This window comes from Aedes albopictus, chromosome 2, assembly GCF_035046485.1.
Source record: "Aedes albopictus strain Foshan chromosome 2, AalbF5, whole genome shotgun sequence".
Classification (NCBI taxonomy): domain Eukaryota; kingdom Metazoa; phylum Arthropoda; class Insecta; order Diptera; family Culicidae; genus Aedes; species Aedes albopictus.
The window spans coordinates 60,014,278-60,032,992 of NC_085137.1; the positions used below are offsets into that span (position 1 = coordinate 60,014,278).

At 38.2% G+C, this 18,715-nt stretch overlaps 1 protein-coding gene across 11 annotated transcripts in view; it reads right to left on the bottom strand.

Moving 5' to 3' along the window:
- The window catches only part of LOC109421643 (sodium- and chloride-dependent GABA transporter ine), a 104,166-nt gene extending 96,074 nt beyond the window's left edge, over positions 1–8,092 (bottom strand). The window contains exons 1-2 of one of the 11 annotated variants that reach the window (XM_062849729.1): positions 7,957–8,092; positions 6,429–6,686 (exon numbers count right to left, since the gene is read on the bottom strand). The gene's annotated coding sequence lies outside the window, so the exon portion shown is untranslated. Of the gene's footprint in view, positions 1–6,428; positions 7,800–7,877; positions 7,894–7,956 lie in introns of those variants that run through there. The other 10 variants (XM_062849727.1, XM_062849728.1, XM_062849730.1 and 7 more) reach the window with 10 other exon arrangements.
- Between the last annotated feature and the right edge of the window lie 10,623 nt (positions 8,093–18,715).

Consider the following 18,715-nt stretch of genomic DNA (forward strand, 5'->3'; position numbering starts at 1 on the left):
ATCAACATTATAACAAACTCTGTTGTTGATTTGAAAATAAATGCAAATGAACAGTTTTTAGTAGAGTTGAGTGTGCAATAGGTTGTCCCAAAATTGCACATGGTCGAAAAGCTTGGGGGCTCACCCTGCAAATGATAAGGGTGTTAGAAACTTTTGTATGACGGCAACTTTCAGAAATGACGTTTAGAGGTCGCCCCGGCGAGGTTTATGAAAAATTGTCTTTTTTGTCATAAATTTCATATTCATACAAATATTTTTTTACCGTTCAAAAATTGGCAATGCCCACTATTTTTATATTTTTTACAGCTTGATATGGATCCAAACTTCTTGGGAAAAATAATTAACGACATGTTTTGCAGGTAACTTTTTGATACCGAATTTTTGAATTTACTAAAATTTGTCATTTTTTGATATACTGAGCATTTTACCAATCATAAAAACCTGAACCTAATGCTAATTTAAAACAATTTCCACAAAAAGATAGAAAATTTTATGAGATGTTCGTAATCGCGATTTTAATTTGGCATGGATCAACGTATTCACCTTTATTCACTTTGCCACTGTTTCCTGGACTGTTTCACTGGTCCAGGACTCATAAGTCTTCATGTAGAAAAATAATTGAGAATATCGACAGGAAAGTAAGATAAACGCGAAAATATGGCTCGAAATTATGTGGAGAATATCTTTAAAAAATCAATAGGCAGTACAAAGCTTGCCAAGAGAGCTAACTTTTTAAGAAATCTTTGCTAGTTAATTTCTATATGAAAGAATTTAATAACAAAAAATTAAAATCTAATAATGATGTCACCATAATTCCATAACACAATCAAGAAGAAAAACTTGTTGAGCATATGTGATTTTTTACTTTGTATGTGTTTTGGGAAGTTCTTATGTGACATTTTTAGAAAAATACCTAAAAATTTAAATTTCACCAAATAGTAAATTGTTAATAACTCCAAAACGAATAGAAAAAACGCCATGCTGTCTTCGGCAAAGTTTTTCCTCATAAAATTTTCTATCTTTTTATGGAAATTGTTTTAAATTAGCATTAGGTTCAGATACTTTTTATGATGGGTAAAATGCAAAGTATATCAAAATATGACAAATTTTAGTAAATTCAAAAATTCAGTATCAAAAAGTTACCTGCAAAACATGTCGTTAATTATTTTTCCCAAGAAGTTTGGATCCATATCAAGCTGTAAAAAATATAAAAATAGTGGGTATTGCCAATTTTTATACGGTAAAAAATATTTGTATGAAATTTATTACGAAAAATGGCCATTTTTCAAAAATCTCGCCGGGGCGACCTCTAGACGTCATTTTTGAAAGTTTCCGTCATACAAAAGTGTGTGTCTAACACCCTTAGCTATCATTTGCAGGGTGAGCCCCCAAGCTTTTCGACCATGTGCAATTTTGGGACAACCTAGTGTGCAAGCACAAAGTAGTTCATGTCTTCAGCAAATTTGTACAGAATGCTAATGATTCTCAAATCGAGGAAAGTGTGATACAGTATTATACGGCTATATGCCGCTATTGTGTATTTTTTAGATGTTCTCATGCTCCAGATCACCTACAAAGTTCATTTCTTCAGCAAAGTTCGTCAGAACTCTTGAAATTCTCAAATGGAGTAAAATATGCAATTTCACTGATACGTGTTGCCAGTATTCATTTTATATAGAGCATGACATGATAGTTCGTATTATTCTGACGTCCTAGAGAAATTTCAGATCTTCAGCGAAATTGTTCAAAAGCCATATGGCACTAAGTTATGGAAAATTGCGTAAGTAATTTAAGCGCAACTATTCGTATTGTACACGGTGTTCAATAAATTCGGATACAACATATAACTTGAATTAATTTCACATCTGTAATTCAGATTTTCAAAGTAAATGTATTTATTGAAAGGTCGTACAACACTGATCAAATATAGCATATGGTTTTGAATAAAGTCTTTTTCTGCTTTTTTATATAAGCATTAGGCGGATACAAATTTAATTTTGACTTTTTGTCTCCCCCCCCCCTTCAAAAAAAATTGGCCGGATTTGGCATTTTGAGGGGGCAGATAGAAAAATATTTATCAAAATATCGCGTCTTGCTAAACATTATTTAACAAATCCGATAAGTTTTTAATATTTTTCAGATTAAATGCTTTATTATTTTTATCCCCCCCCCCCTCGACCAGCTAAAGAGTGATGGGACAAAAAGTGAAAAAAATATTTGTAACGGCCTTAGATGTATCTAAAGTTTGTTAGCTCCGGCACGCTGGACTAATTTTCGATAAGTTGCTCAAGCTACAGAAGTCCAAAACGTTGACTTTTGAGTTTACATCTCACTATACTAAATAAAAATAACTAAATTAATAGACAAAAGCTATACACTGCTATTTCAGTGATGATATGGTGATAAATTTGCAAGTTTAGTCAAAATGTGCTTAAATCTATGAAAAAGGCATAAATACATTATATAAAGCTAATTTTGGTTAAAATTTGCCACAATAGGGATATAATCAAGTTTTGGAAAAGATAATTATGGATTAAACTGAGATATAACGCAGCCTTGCTTTTTGACAAAACAAAAATCAATAAAACAGGTACAGCGGCAATTTTAGCAATTTTAAAGATAAAAATAAAATGAGTCCGTACTTCACCCAATCTGAATCTTATAGATTATTTCGTATGGCCATAGTTGCTACCACTAATACTGATGACAGCAACCTAATTTGATTCAACTTAACACCAGTACTCAATAAAAACTAGACGAAATACCAATGACATACGTGCGTGCCGGCCGAAAGGAACTTGAGACACATTTGCAATTATTACAAAAGGATAAAGGACAGTTTATTTCATAACATGTACTGTATTTGATCAGTATTATGTGAGCTTTCAATTAATACATTCACTTTGCAAATCTGAATTACAGATGGGAAATAAATTCAATTTTACTGTGTATCCGAACTTATTGAACACCGTGTAGTTCTTCTAGAGATTCCACAAAAAGTTCCTCAAAGAATATCTCCGTGAGTTTTCTCGCTGGCCAGGCAAACATTCATGTATTTCTTCGAAAGTTCCGTGAGAGATTTCTCCTGGAATTTCTCCAGGAATTACGGTTGAAGTTTCGCTAGAGATACCTTCAGTTATCAAGGATATCTCAGAAATTATGACAAGAACTAATTGAAGAACTTCTCAAAAACTGGCTTCGGTTATTTCTTCAAGGTTTCATTTACGAATTTTTCTAACGTTTTTCAAAAAAATTCCGGGGAATTTCTGCAAAAACTCCATAAAAATCATCCACCTGTTCTTGCGGGCAATCCTTCAACAATTTTTGCAGAGAGTCCTTCAGAATTTATTCGAAGAATTTTCCTAATTATTTCTTCAGAAATGCCCTCAATAACGCCTTATAGTATCTTCAAAGAGTTGCTGCAGGAACTGATTAAAGGATTCCTCGCTCAATTTCAACAGAATATTCCTCCTGTCGTATTCCTCCAGAGATTCCTTTAGGGAATTTATAACAATCCAACGTATCCATCAGGATTTCTTCCAAAGATTATCTCATATATTAATTATTAAAGCTAATATAAGGAAAAATCATATGTTTTTGAGTTGTTTCATTAAATTATGCTGAAAAGTGAGTTGTTTACATTTTCGCTCTTCTGCCCTTTTCAAATGTTGGGCTAGATTTGTCCACGGTTTCTCTCTGATTTGCAACTATGATTTCAAGAATATCTTTGACTATCTCTTTTATTCATTTACTCAAGGATATTTTAAAATACAAATTTAAAATATACATATATAATTTTATTTCACATCTGTGATCTATATTTGCCACATAATACTGATAAAATATAGCATTCGGCTTAGTATAGCATTATTTTCTATTTTTTTAAGCCTAGCAGTACGCTTCCGTTTTCTGAAATCCGTTTGCTTCGGCACGCAAGAAAAATGTTTGATAAGTTTTTCATTTTATGGTAGCTAAATAGAGTCCATAAGGTTGAATTTTGAGTTTTTATCCCAAGTATTGTAGCAAATGGATATACTAAGGCTAAAACAGAGTGTAGAATTAGCTTTAAGTTAAAATACACATTAATAAAAACAAAAAAAGGCTAAAACAATACAATTTGAATGACGATATGGTAAGAAATTTGCAAGTAAACTTGGGCTGATTTCCTTGAAAATTACTGTTATATTAAAGAATAAACATAATTATATTAAAGAATACACAAAATTCACCACAATAGGAATTGAGAAGTGAGAATGGACATTTTTGTTTAATTTACGTTTTATTTTGTACAAAATAAAAAGGCTTCGTACTTCATCAATACAGAATCTCATATTTTTTCTCTGCTGGTCGTAGTTGCTACTAGCAATGGTGAGGACAGGAAATTAATTTGTTTCAACTTGAAACCATTACTCGTTAAAATGAGACAACATACCAATGAAATGGCGTGCGTGCCAGCTGAAATGGACTTACGACACATAAGCGATCAGCAGGGAAGGATGAACGACAGCTATATCAAAAACATATGCTGTATTTGGTCAGTGTTAGATGGCCTTTCAATAAATAAATTTACTTTGAAAATCCTAATTACAGAAGTAAAATGGAATCAATTAGTTTTTGTACGAAAACTTATTGGATACTGTGTATATCTTCATTAATCCGTTGAAATATGTCTGCAAGTATTCAATCAAGAATTTGCCACAGTCCATGCGTTACGTTTTGCCCGCGAGAAGCAAACTTTTGCTTCCTAACATTGTTTTGTTGTTAAATACATGCTTACCAGCATATCAAACGATTAGCTTTGAATAGTAGATTCAATTTATCCTTTCTAATTGGGAATCGGACCTTTTCACTTCGAAAGAAATCAAGAAATACAGCGTGACGGAAGTTTTAACTGGACGCCAAGAAATTTGCTACTTTTTCGAAACAGTTCCTAGATCTTCATTTTGGTGCAAAAAGAATCAAAATCGACAGTAGGAGCCCAGAAAACCGCGGTGTAGAATTGCGTGGAACGTGTCATTTATCCAAGAATTCCTTTTCAAATTCCTTAAAATATTTGTTTAGAACTATTTCAAACGATTTCTACAGAAATTTCTCTAAAGATTTTGGAAGTTCCTCCTAGGGTTCCTTTGAGAAGGCCCATACGGTCTTCGCGATTCCTTCAGGAATTCCTCCAAAATTTTCTCCAAGTATTTCGTCAGAAGACCCTCCAATGATTCTTTAGGGAATTACTCTAGAATTATTCAGATGGATTCCATAAAAAAATAACCAAGATGTCAGGGAATGTTCAGTAACTCCTCCAAGAATTCCTTGAAAAAATTCTTTCAAAAATTGTTTGAGAAATTTGTTTGTGAATTCTCCTGCAGGATTGCGATAGTAAATCGTTCAAGTTTTCTTTCAAAAGCTCCATAAAGACTTCTCTCAAGAGTTGCTCCCGGGGATTTTTCTTATCGTTGCTTTAATCACCGTTTACTTTATCTTTTTGTGATTCAATTGGTGTTTTTCGGTCATCTTCAGAAGATTCCGCCGGATGTTCGATTGTCAAGAGAGACGAACCAGCCAAGGGCTGAAAATCTCTATAATATAGCTAAATCAATCAATCAATCGATTGTCATAGCGGCACACTTGATTCTCACCAGGGACTTCCGCAGGAACTCCTCCAAGAATTCTAGCTGCGACAGTAGTAATGAATGGATTGGATGGTAATCCAAGTATTGTACGGATAATTTCTCCAAGAATTTCTTCAGAAATTGCTTGAATTATTTGAAAATTTCCTAAAACGTTCTTACAGAAATATCTTCAATGATTTGTTGTGTAAATCTTTTAAGGACTCTGTTGATGCGAGTTTCTTCGGGTTTAGGGAAACACATACTGAAAGCAGCGTATTTCACGGCAACTTCAATGCTATATTAATTAAAATTCATTGTGTTTCGTAATGATAGTTTCGTAATCCAAACTCCCAGAGGGAGGAACTGCACAAGTCAACGCACAACTTTTAACACTGAATTTCCTTACAACTCTAGTGCGTTCAATTATCGCGTATTGGATAGAACAGTTGCCAGATTCCCAAATACATGCGATACCGTGCCAACAGATTGCTTGAAGAATTCAAATAAATTCAATTGGATCGTTTATTCGAACCTATCGAACACCCTATATTATCATACAATATACAACATTGGTCGATGTGTCTTTCTAATTTAAGAAAAAAAAAATCTTTGGCAGACGCTGTTATGCCAAATTGGGTAGAGCCGGTCCTGTGTTCTATTTTACAGTTTGTTGATAACATTTCCACTGGCCAGTGTGATCCAGTCAAAATTCGCAATGACGAAGGCACGGTCATGTTTCACAACTACGCTAACGGTCACCGGACGGACAGACAATGATTGAACAAGAGGAAACCAACATCAAACGAACGACGATAGTCTTACCTTGAAGTGATAAGAAACCGATCTTATCGCCTGTAGCCGTGCGCTCCCTGTGCCCAATGTAGGTGAGGTGCTGCTCTGTGTCTTTCGGTTATCGATGATTGAGTTTGCTGGTCGGTTGGTTGGCTTTCAAGGGCACTTATTCAGCTGGTATTAGGTAGTAGCCAACCAGCCAACTGTGTACGCCGGGCTCAGTGACTAATTGGGTGTTCTCCGTAATTGCCTAAACGCAGGTGCCACAAAAAAAACTGCGAAAAATTGCTGAAAATACACCGGAACCGAATTGACGTAACGCTGCAGGTTTCAATGAGCAGACACAAAAAGACCCTTGGACCCTGGTTATTGCTCTGACGAATTTAGGGGTTAATTAATTTGGGATTCACTATCGCAGCGGCGCGGCGTGTTTTATGGTATTCACTTTTTATGACTAGCTGTAACAATACAGAGAAGAACTACTATTCGGACTCACAAGCGCGACACTTCGTAGCCATAATTTGCTACGTAGGTCACCTAGAGAGCTATTAATTAGTGCTAATATTGCTATCATGCGATTTGTATCACCACTCTTCTTGTTTGTGGTCGGCTTCTTCCCAGTGACGGCGAACTCCAACAATGAGCTGATCTATTTATTTTTTCATGCTATAATTGGTCGGTAATTTATCTATCTGCAACAGCCCAGCATCGGAGGCGGTCACTCTGGGCAGCTCTTGTATTCTCTCTTTCTCTGCTACTCTGCCGTAGAGCCACTTTCCGTTTATTTTCCGCGTGTGTGACGTTACTTTCCGTTTTCCTCACTATAAATTTGACACTTGTTGACTATTTTTACCACCCATGTGTGTTTGGACTCTCTCGCTTTATGGCCGTTAACTTCTTTTCTTTGCCATAGAGCATCACCCGGACGAGCTTGGTATTGATAGGCGTTGGATCTCCAACACTTGCTCACGACACCCGGCGGTCACTACAAACATTCGCATTCAGAGACGAAGGAGCAAATCGAAGGTTCGGACGAATGCATACCGATACAACGCACAAACGAACGATACTACCTTCTAATCTAATCAAACCATTCGCTTATCACTTGTTTTCAAAAGATGGACTACTTTTAACAAACCAACACTTATTGACCGGGGGAACACTTGTTGCACACAGTGCCAGGTCCTTAGACATCAGCTCATAAACCTCAAACAGAAACCGCCACAAAGAGCGCACCACTTTCTTCGTAGGCCGCACGACCCAGGGACAGGACAACGACGCGCGCGCGTTGATCTTCGGAACCGTTCTGATAATAGCATTCGCGATCAGTATCTGCCCTAGGATTCGCCAAAACGTTTGACCCGCCGCACGGCTCGCTGATGACTCTGCGACTGGCATATATTTCTCATACCTTCACTCTCACTCACGTTGACTCTTTCACTCTACACAGCTACCTTTTCAAACCTCATAAATACACACTCTTCTAGATAGATCACCGCCGCCGCATCAGGCTATACCGAGGGTACCGTGCCGAACGTCGATTATGGGGGATACCTACCCTCGCGCGTTGAGGACTGAGTACTGAGTTCGCGCGCGCGATCCGGTCCGGAGTCTACCAAGTTGCTGCGCGGTGGTATGCTACCTATATGCTCATCACGAACGCGCGTCTAAACCAAACGACTTAGTGAGAGTGACTACCTGCATATGGGTTGCTTGATTGGTCGCGCAAGTTAGTGCTACGCGACGCGACGAACGAACGACGGATGGGATGATGGTGATGTCGTCATCGTCACCACGCGCAGGCCGCCACCGGCTGCGCAGCAAACAGTGATGGCAAATGGGCCGGTTTAGTTTTAATCAACAGATATTTTTGACCATAATTTCACGTGAAGAAATCAAGGGTAAAGAAGAAATGATTGTCGTCTGGTCTAACTGTGCTTTCATCAGATATTCAACAGAATTTCTCAAGTATACCCTCTAGATATTATTAAGCATAAACATTTCTGTTAAAAGCCTTTAGGAATTTCAAAAAGAGTTTTTCTGGAATCATTTCAGCATTTGATGAAAAATTCAGTAATAAATTTCCACGAAGATTCCACCATAAATTTGACCAAGGATCAAACCAATATTTCTAATGGGGCCACAGCTATAAAGGCGTCGGTAGGCAGCATGGACATTGGGGGACGGGGGGACGGGTTCGATTCCCGATCGGTCCAGGAACATTTGAATCACTGTGTGCTTATAGTACACCATAGCTAAGAAGCATGCTTTGTTCCAGTGGAAACGTTTAGTCAAGAATAAAAAGAAGAAGGTAAATTATTGAAATATTTATCCAATGATTCTTTCAGAGATACCACCAGAAGTTCATTATTAACAGTTTCTTTATAGTTCGAGCGAGATTTTTTCAAAGGATTGCTAAAAAGGATTGCTAAAATAAATATTCTAAAATTACTTTCTGGAATTTTGTCTATCACTCTAACAAATTGCGTTGATTATTCTTTTATCATCGCTTCGGTCATACTATTGGACCATCACGGCTATAGCAGAAATTTCCAGAAAGTCAACAACCATCCTGTGAAACTTTAAATATTCTAGAATGTTAACACTTAATTCCTTCCCGGTTAACAACAGGCACTATGATTACATTTTTACTGGAGCTTTCCTTTACTGATTTCACCTACTTCTCTATAAGAGTTTTCCATAGCTTTCTGTTGCAATCTCACATGATATTTCTATGGTAGACGTGTTCGCCGGTCGAGGGTGTGATCGATGTGGCCCCTCTAGAGGACTGCTGGAGTACAGTCAAAGCAGCCATCAACAACGCAGCCGAGAGTACTATCGGGTACGTATTTAGAACGAAGTCGGCGAAACGATTGGTTCGACGAGGAGGGCAGAGCGGTTCTGGAGGAGAAGGACGCGGTAATGGTGCAGCATGGAACCCGACAGAATGTGGAGCGATACAGCAGACCCGTCTCTTCCGGGAGAAAAAGCGCCGTCTGGAAGAAGCTGAGTGCGAGGAAATGGAACTGCTGTGCCGTTCACAAGAAACACGTAAGTTCTACCAGAAGCTCAATGCATCCCGCAAAGGCTACGTGCCGCAAGCCGAAATCTGCAGGGATAAGGACGGGAGCCTCCTGACGGACAAACGTGAGGTGATCGAAAGGTGAAAGCAGCGCTTCAACGAGCACTTGAATGGCGAAGAGAATGTAGGCACGGGGGATCGAGACAGCGGAGGAAATGACTATGTTGGTGCAGCAGAGGACGAAAACGAACTAACTCCCATGCTGAGGGAAGTTAAGGATGCCATCCACCAGCACAAAAACAACAAAGCGGCTGGTAAGGACGGTATCGCAACAGAACTCATCAAGATGGGCCCGGAAATTTGGCCACCTGTCTGAACCAGTTAATAGTCAAGATCTGGAAAACCGAACAGCTACCGGAGCAAGGAAGGTATAATCTGTCCCATCCACAAGAAAGGCGACAAGTTAATGTGCGAGAACTTTCGAGCGATCACCATTTTGAATTGGAAATCACTCAAAGGGGTTTTTTCCTCTTCCAAATTTTTAGTTGAAAATAAGTTTCCAGCAATTTTTGCTGAGAAACTCTATAATAATAATAATAAGGAGAAACGATCGAGCATGTCGTTGCAGGCTGTTCAGTGTTAGCTGGATCAGCTTACCTCGATCGTCACAACGAAGTTGCCAAGATTGTGCACCAACAGCTTGCTTTAAAGCACAACTTGGTCGACAAAATTGTACCCTACTATAAGTACCAGCCGGACCCGGTTCTGGAAAATAGTTGCATAAAGCTGTACTGGGATCGCGAGATCATTACGGACTTCCTCATTCGTGCCAACCGGCCTGACATTGTGGTTTTCGACAAAAGGATGAAGCGAGTAACTCTCATCGGCATCGCTGTACCGTTAGACCATAATGTCCAATCAACGTTCTCCGGCAAGATAACCAAGTACCACGACCTAGCGGAGGAGTTGAAGCAGATGTGGCACCTGGAGGACGTCCGTATAGTTCCGGTTGTCCTCTCGGCAACCGGAGTTGTCCCTAAATCTCTCCTAAGGTCCCTAGACGAGCTGGAATTGAAGAAGGACCTGAACAGCATCCTGAAAGCGGTGATTCTTGGAACCTGTAGTATAGTTAGGCGGTTCCTGAATCATCACAACTGAAAGTACATCCAAAAGCAGACTCATTAGGATAAGCTAAAAAACCGGCTAATGAGATCCACAGAGCCTAATTCCCTTTTGCATTCCGATTGCCCGGGGTAGGTGAAAGTTTCCAGCAATTTTTGCTGAGAAGTGCCAAAACTCTATAATAATAATAATAATAATAATAATAATAATAATAATAATAATAATAATAATAATAATAATAATAATAATAACCATTTTGAATGCCGCCTACAAAGTGCTATCCCAGATCATCTTCCGTCGTCTTTCACCTGAAGTAAATGAGTTCGTGGGAAGTTACCAAGCCGGTTTCATCGACGGCCGGTCGACAACGGACCAGATCTTCACCGTACGGCAAATCTTCCAGAAATGCCGTGAATACCAGGTCCCAACGCACTACCTGTTCATCGACTTCAAGGCGGCATACGACAATATCGACCGCACATAGCTATGGAAAATTATGGACGGTGTGCAGAACAGCGTAAGGATTTCGGGTGAACTATCCAGTTCATTCGAATCTCGACACGGACTACGACAAGGTGATGAACTTTCCTGCCTACTATTCAACATCGCCCTGGAAGGTGTTATGCGACGAGACTAGCTCAACAGCCGGGGTATGATCTTCACGAAATCCGGCCTATTTGTCTGTTTTGCGGATGATATGGACATTATTGCTAGAACATTTGGAACGATGGCAGAACTGTACACCCGCCTGAAACGTGAAGCAGCAAAGGTCGGAATGGTGGTGAATGCGGCTAAGACAAAGTACATGCTGGTAGGTGGAACTGAGCGAGGCAGGACAAGCCTTGGCAGCGATGTTACCCGTCTATCGTATCGGATATTTTCGAGGTGATAAAAGAATTCGTCTACCTCGGTTCCTTGCTAACGGCTGACAATAACGCGAGCCGTGAAATACGAAGGCGCATCATCAGTGGAAGTCGTGCCTACTACGGGCTCCAGAAGAAACTGCGGTCAAAAAAGATTCACCCCCGCACCAAATATACCATGTACAAGACGCTAATAAGACCGGTGGTTCTCTACAGACACGAGACATGGACGATGCTCGAGGAGAACCGGCAAGCACTCGGAGCTTTCGAGCGACGCGTGTTAAAGGCCGTTCACATCTAAATCCGGACACAGAAAAAATATTCTAGAAAAACAACAGCATGCTCTTGATCCATATTTTTTAATTCATAAGGGTTCATTCAAATATTACGTAACGCTAAGGGGGAGGGAGGGGGTCTAGCGCTGTGTTACGCTTCATACAAAATTTCGGAATCTCTCATACAAAATTTGTTACGTGGGGGAGGGAGGGGGTCTAAAATTGCCAAATTTTGCGTTACGTAATATTTGAATGAACCCTAATATAGACAAATATAATACTCAACACCACAGCATATAGACTCATATAGATTTGATTCCATTAGCTGCTGCGCGTACTTTCTTGTTTACACCTTTCGTGAAGCTTTGCACAGTGAACTTGCCGATTTACTTCCTAAGCAATATGTCACTGAGAATTGTTGGATCGTTGACACCCCTACATGGCTTTTTGTGGTCTTTCTTCACCATAGACCAGTAATAGAGCAGTATGATTCAATTGGTCGCAGCTGTGGACGGTTTGGTGAATAACAATCCTTGGTTACATAAGCAACGTTGTTTTGATCGTATCAAGCGATTGTATCTTTAACGTAATGGCAACTGGCCAAATCTGGCCAGAACAAGGTCACATGTATTTTTTTTATCAGAAAACGTAAGAGACGCTTTTGGCGGCATTCTTCCAATTTTATTTGAAGTTTTGAAGTTTCTGATGCAATATGTTTCATTGTCCATTACATTTCATCGGGATTTTGGGAGAACTTGTTAATAAAGAATGCGAATTTTCAAAGCTTTTGCGCAAAACAGATTTTCTGCGTGCTAACTCAGATGGTGCCATCTTGAATACGAAAGGCGATTTAGAGAACAATGTATGTATTTTATTTTCGTTCGTCTATGTATCAGTCTTGAGCATAGAAAGTTTCAGCCCATTCCGTGGTAATTTGACTAAGAAACCGGATAAATACTTTGTCCGGATTTTGGTGTGAACGGCCTTCAAGGACGATCTTCGGTGCTGTGTAGGAGAACGGTGTGTGGCGGAGAAAGGATGAACCACAATCCCGCTGCACTTTACGGCGAACCCAGCATCCAGAAGGTGGCCAAAGCTGGAAGGATACTGTGGGCAAGGCATGTTGCAAGAATGCCGGACAACAACCCTGCAAAGCTGGTGTTTGCAACTGATCTGGTTGGCACAAGAAGGCGTGGAGTGCAGAGAGCAGGGGCGGACCAGGTGGAGCGTGACCTGGCGAGCAGTGGGCGCGACCGAGGATGGAGAGCGGCAGGCACAAACCAAGTATTGTGGCGTACTATTGTTGATTATGTCTTTTCTTAATGATGTTGAACAAATAAATGTAATGTATGTATCCTCTAGAAGTTTCACAAAGGGTTGTGTAAGAGAGTTGTGCATGGGTTTCTGCAGAAATTCCTCCAGGGATTTCTTTAGAAAATCCTTCAGAAATTTACCCTATTTTTCGGGACTTTTCTAGATTTTTTTTAGAAAAATCCTTCGGAAATTCCTTTAAGCATTCTCTAAACCTATCTTCCAAAGATTTATTCCAAAAAATCGCAGGGGTTTACTTTAAAAATTGCTGCAAGAACTCTTTAAAAAAAATGTGAGATCCTTTCGGGAATTTTCTGCAGGGATTTTTATAGAAACTGCCCTTGGGATTTCTTCACATTTTTTTCGAAGGATATTTTCAGAAAATATCCCATTACTATAAATTCGACTAAACATTTCTCCAGCAACATCTCCAGATTTTCCTCCAGAGATTTCTTTACAAATTTCTCCAACGAATACTTAAAAAAAAACTTCCACAGATTTTTTGATAATTATTTCATTGACGATTTAGCAATCCATCCTAGGATTCATTAAAAAAATCTTTTGCGAATTCCTGAAAAAATCTCCCAGGGATTCTTGAAGAAATTCTTTCAGGGACTCTTTTGGAAACTCCTCGAAGATTCACTTGAAAAAATAAACCAGAAAATCCTTAAGAAATTCAGTCAGAAAATCTTTCACAAAATCTTCTAGGAATTCCTTTAGATTTTCGAATGTCCTCCAGAAATTTCTCGAAGAACACCTTAAGAAAGTTTTTCACGGATAGCTTTCAAAAAATCTTCTGTTCCAGAAATTCATCTACGAATTTCTTCATATTTGTTTCATTGAGATTCCTCCAGAAATTTTTCAAAGCATTCATTTAGAAAACCATCCATGAATTTACTCAAAAATACTCCATTGGTTTTTTTTTTAAAAAGATTCACGGATACATTATGAATCAGAAATTAAGTAGTCCATAAAAATTTTCTCAAATGATTTCTAATTAATTTTCTCCAAGGATTATTAGGGAAATTCTCAAGATTGATTCACAGTCCTTTACATATTCGCTCAAGAAAGTCTTAGAAAATCCTCCGCGGGTTCCTTAGATTTTTTTCTACAGACATTCTTGCAGAAATTCCACCGGGTATTCTATGTATTTTAGGAAATGCTCCAGGATTTCCTCCAAGCGTACCTCTAGGAATTTCTCTATGAATCCCTCAAGGAATTTATTACGGGATTTCTCCAGGATTGTTTTCTCTCAAAATACCTCAATAGGTTTTGTTAGGTTTTTTCATGTGTTTCTTAGGGTATTTCTTCAGAAAATCCATCTATGGATTCTAAAATGTTTCTGGTTTTTTTTTCAGAAATTCTTTCAGGAATTCATGTGGGAATTCTAGAACAGACCTACACGACCTATGCACTCCTGCTTTCATAATGCTCGACCAGCCTCTCAATCTTCAATAGAACAGTGTCCAAATGTAGAAGCTATAGATCGATTGTGTTACGCAATTATTGTTCTGGATTGATGAATACAGATGTTATGTTGAATAGGTTATCCGAAGTTCTTGTCAGAAACGGGTATTTCTTTCAAATTAAGTGTTGTTAGGGGTCTCTAGTTAGCCTAGTGGTTAAGGCTATGGATCTCCAATCCGGAGACGGCGGGTTCGATTCCCGTTCCAGTAGGGAATTTCTTGACTGCCTGCGCGTCGTATCAAACAAAATCGCCTTCCAGGTAGCAATTGTTCTTCCCCTGATAAAAAAGATCATAGAGATAAAACAGAATGTATTGTTACAACACGCTGAAATGAATGGTATTTACCATTATTTCAATTGTTTAAAACGATAAAGTAACAACAGACCTTATGGTTTTCCACCATAGCATGTATTGTAAATGTCACTTTTACAATAAAAAATGGGGGTTGTTATGTATCTTTACCATAAAAAAATCCAAATTTTCTGGAGTAAAGTCAACTACCATTCAATTTATGGTGTTTTCATTATTGGAATCTCTAATGCCATTGATTTTATTGTGCACGTATTGTAGTTCCAATACAGCATTTTCAGCAGGAAAATACGAACACAATATAATTTGTTGTTGAACAGCCAATATTATCATTATTCAATGGTAGTTTATGGTGATTGTATTGGAATTTTTATTAGGGTCCCCTACACCAGTGTTTCCCAAACTTGTGGAAGCTATCGCCCCCTTGAAGCTGACAAAATAAGTTTTCGCCTCCCTAAGTTTGACTTTTTTAAACAAAATTTGAAGCATTGCAATCAAGCTAAATCTCGGATTTCCAATGATTGTAGACCATCTGCTGTCACGACATTTCTTTAAATTTTTCAAAAATATCCCAACGCACCAAGATCTTTTACCACAAATTTTCATTATTTTTAATTTACTTGCAGTTTGAAATTTGAAATACAATATGTACATATCGTAATAGAAACTTCAAAAGTGTTGCAAACAGGCCTTATCGAAAGTTAAATGTTTTCGTTATTAAATTTACCAATAATAGGTATAGAAATTAGACATAGATTTTGAAATTCTGCGCCATGTAGGCAACACAAAATTTTAAAAGATGCTAAGTAAAACATTCCGAGTAGTGTCGCAAATTTTAGCAATGATGTAGGCAAAGCATGTTATCTCGAAAAACTATTTTGAACTGTAAGTGTTGGGGGAAAACTTTCGGGATTCTCACGAGCCGCAACACCATGTCTTTTAGGTGTAATGCAGAGTTGTCAGCTGATTTTTTAATTGGTTCGGTTCAGTTAGAAAATTACAAAAACTTACATCGGTCTTCCCAGTTTTTATGCTGACTCCAACAAATAAAGTGATATGTCCTCAGAAAATGAGTCACTAATGCTGAAAGACCATAAATTAAATGAAATTAAAGTACAAGTTCATTATGCACCTCCAACTTACAATACCTTCTAACCTCGAATTCGATTTTACTGGTCCGAATTCACTTCACAAGCGCTTGGCGGTACAATTTTGGGTAAGTTTTACGTTATTAGTATTCGCCTAATTAATTACGGTAATTATTGGATCAATACAGAAAAAAAATAAGTCATAATTTTCATAAATATCATGTTTTCTACAATTTGACGTGAGAATTTACTTCTACCAGTCATCAAGACTTTACTTGTTGGATTTAATCACCGTTAACGAGTATATCTCTTTATTGTTGATATTTCTCGGTGAACGAATAAAACAAACTTGTTTTTTGCGTGACGTTTCGGCCTAATCACATTTCGGCCATCTTCTGAAGATCAGTGGTACGTGATCTCCCAGCTGGATAGGAGGTAGCATCAGCTGCGGCGATCAAATTGTGAGTTGTGGGGTGAAAAAATGTAAAATGAAAAATTGTGTTATGTTAATGTTTTAATTTCGTGTTTTTTTGTAATAAACTTTCAGGCGTCTGAAGATGGCCGGAATGTGATTAGGCCGAAACGTCACGCAAAAAAACAAGTTTGTTTTATTCGTTCACCGAGAAATATCAACAATAAAGAGATATACAGTCATCAAGACGTCAATTACCTATATTCCTCTATTTAGTTGTCAAATTATCTGTCACGCGTTGTCTTCGGTCAAGGGGTATTCGACCATGGAGTCTAAAGAGTCTGCACAGATAGATCAGCACACGTCGCAACAGTGAGATATTTGCAAAATCTACTACATAGCCAAAGCATAAGATAAGATATCTTAAATATATTTTCTAATTCTATCGGAATATCCCAGAGCAAAACAAAAGACAAATACTGGAAAAAAATCAAAATGTTTGAAAAATTATTCAATAAGAACTTCTAGACTCAGCAAATAACGTGAACTACTTATTCTAGGCCAGTTGTTTTAACTACATTCTGTAATTGGTAATTCAACTTTTCAAAAAGTAGCTGCGAAAATAATAAGAAACCCTTAACAAATACTGAGAAGAGAAAACAATTTTTTGGAAATTTGTTTCAACAAATCAATAGATATTTGTGACTGGTTATATTTTAATTTTAAAGGGTTCAACTATTCATCAGCTTTTGAAAAATCGCCCCCTTGTTGGAATTTTCGCCCCCCAATTATGAGTTTTCAAATTTTCGCCCCCTTTGATGTAGTTTTCGCCCCAGGGGGCGATGTTGCCCACTTTGGGAATCACTGCTCTACACAGTCGTGGGGGAAGCGATGCCTGTACAATGTACAACATATGTACAAAAAAGATGGTTATATTTGCGGTTTAGGGAAAGATTATATAGATCGATGAGATTTGAATGACCTTATGACAACTAAGATGCCGTGTCATTAATTGGCTCGGTAGCTTAGTTGGTGAAGCACTTGTCTAGCGAATGAGGGTCGTGAGTTCAAATCTCACCTGAGCTGTGAATTTTATTTCCCAATTTAACCAATAATTTACCCATCTGATACGTTGAGTTTTTTGAAAATCAGAATTTGGTTTGTTTGTGATTTTGATTGTGTTTTTCCCTTACAGTTTCTCCCTTATAGATGAGTGTCCATTCTACCCCAATGAGAGGAGAAATTTTCAAACTAGTTTTTTGATAGTATAAATAAGTAAACATGAACAGGTTAAGTATGTAAATACAGCTCAACTAATCAAATGTGTTATAGACATTTCAGTTTTCAATCGACTTGAAATTAAATTCTCTTAAAGCCTTATTTTAAATGGTATCTAACTTATAATTTTCTTACACAAAAAAAAAGGAGAATGCAGCTTTTTTGTGTAAAGTCAGATATAGTTCTAATTTCGAATGTTCCTCTGCTGAAACTACATTGCTGATAAATGGGGTATGTGTTCTCTGCATTGAAAGTGGGTTTGAATATTGAGAGTGTCCATTCTGCCCCGGGTGTCCATACTGCTCCGCCTACCCCTACTTGCCCATAACTAACTATAGTTATTTTAAGGTTGCAGCCAAGCTTCCAAAACAATCAAATCGCTAGAAAAAGAGCCTATTGATTTCTAAACATGATACAAAATGGAAATCGGCTCTGTCTTTATACTTATTTCTCGTAGTGTATGCATTGCATATGGTCCGGTAACGATCCTCGAAAGCTTAGGTAAATGATCTTTGGAATTGTTTTGACCCTTGATAAAATCATCAACTTTTTTTATTCAAGTGATTAACCCAAATCTCCGGAAGAAGCTATTTACATGATCAACCTACAAGGGACGATCCCACGCTTTCCGTTTGAAGAAAACCGACTGTTTCAGCTATCTAAGGTAAAACTATCAGCTATACCGGAGGAAAGCACGGTGCGGCAGTCGCTCGGGATTAACATCCAAAGCGAGATTTAAATTTTTGATTGTGCAAAATTATCCACATCCCTGAAGTTTGCCGCTAAATCAGCCTTCATCAGCGGTCGTCGTCGCTTGCCATCATTTATTCCAATCAACTGTCCCAAACTAAAATCCGACACGAAGCTCCTGCACAGTAGTGCTTTGGAACTGTAGATACCTACAGTTGCTCTGATGTAGTTGTTGGGTTTGCCGATGAATTGAAAATGTCTTGGATTTATGGAGATGAACATAATTATACCTCGTGTGTGACGCAAACGGAGCGTGTTCGGTACAATTCCGGAAAGGATGTAAACAATTAGCTAATATTTCGATATGCCTGCTGGTCCGTTGCCGCTGTCGGACTCGAGAATTGCAGGCATAGGTGTGCATAGGATTCGTATCGGCTGTTGGGGGCAGTATGAAATTGGGGTTGCAGGTCGGTATTCTG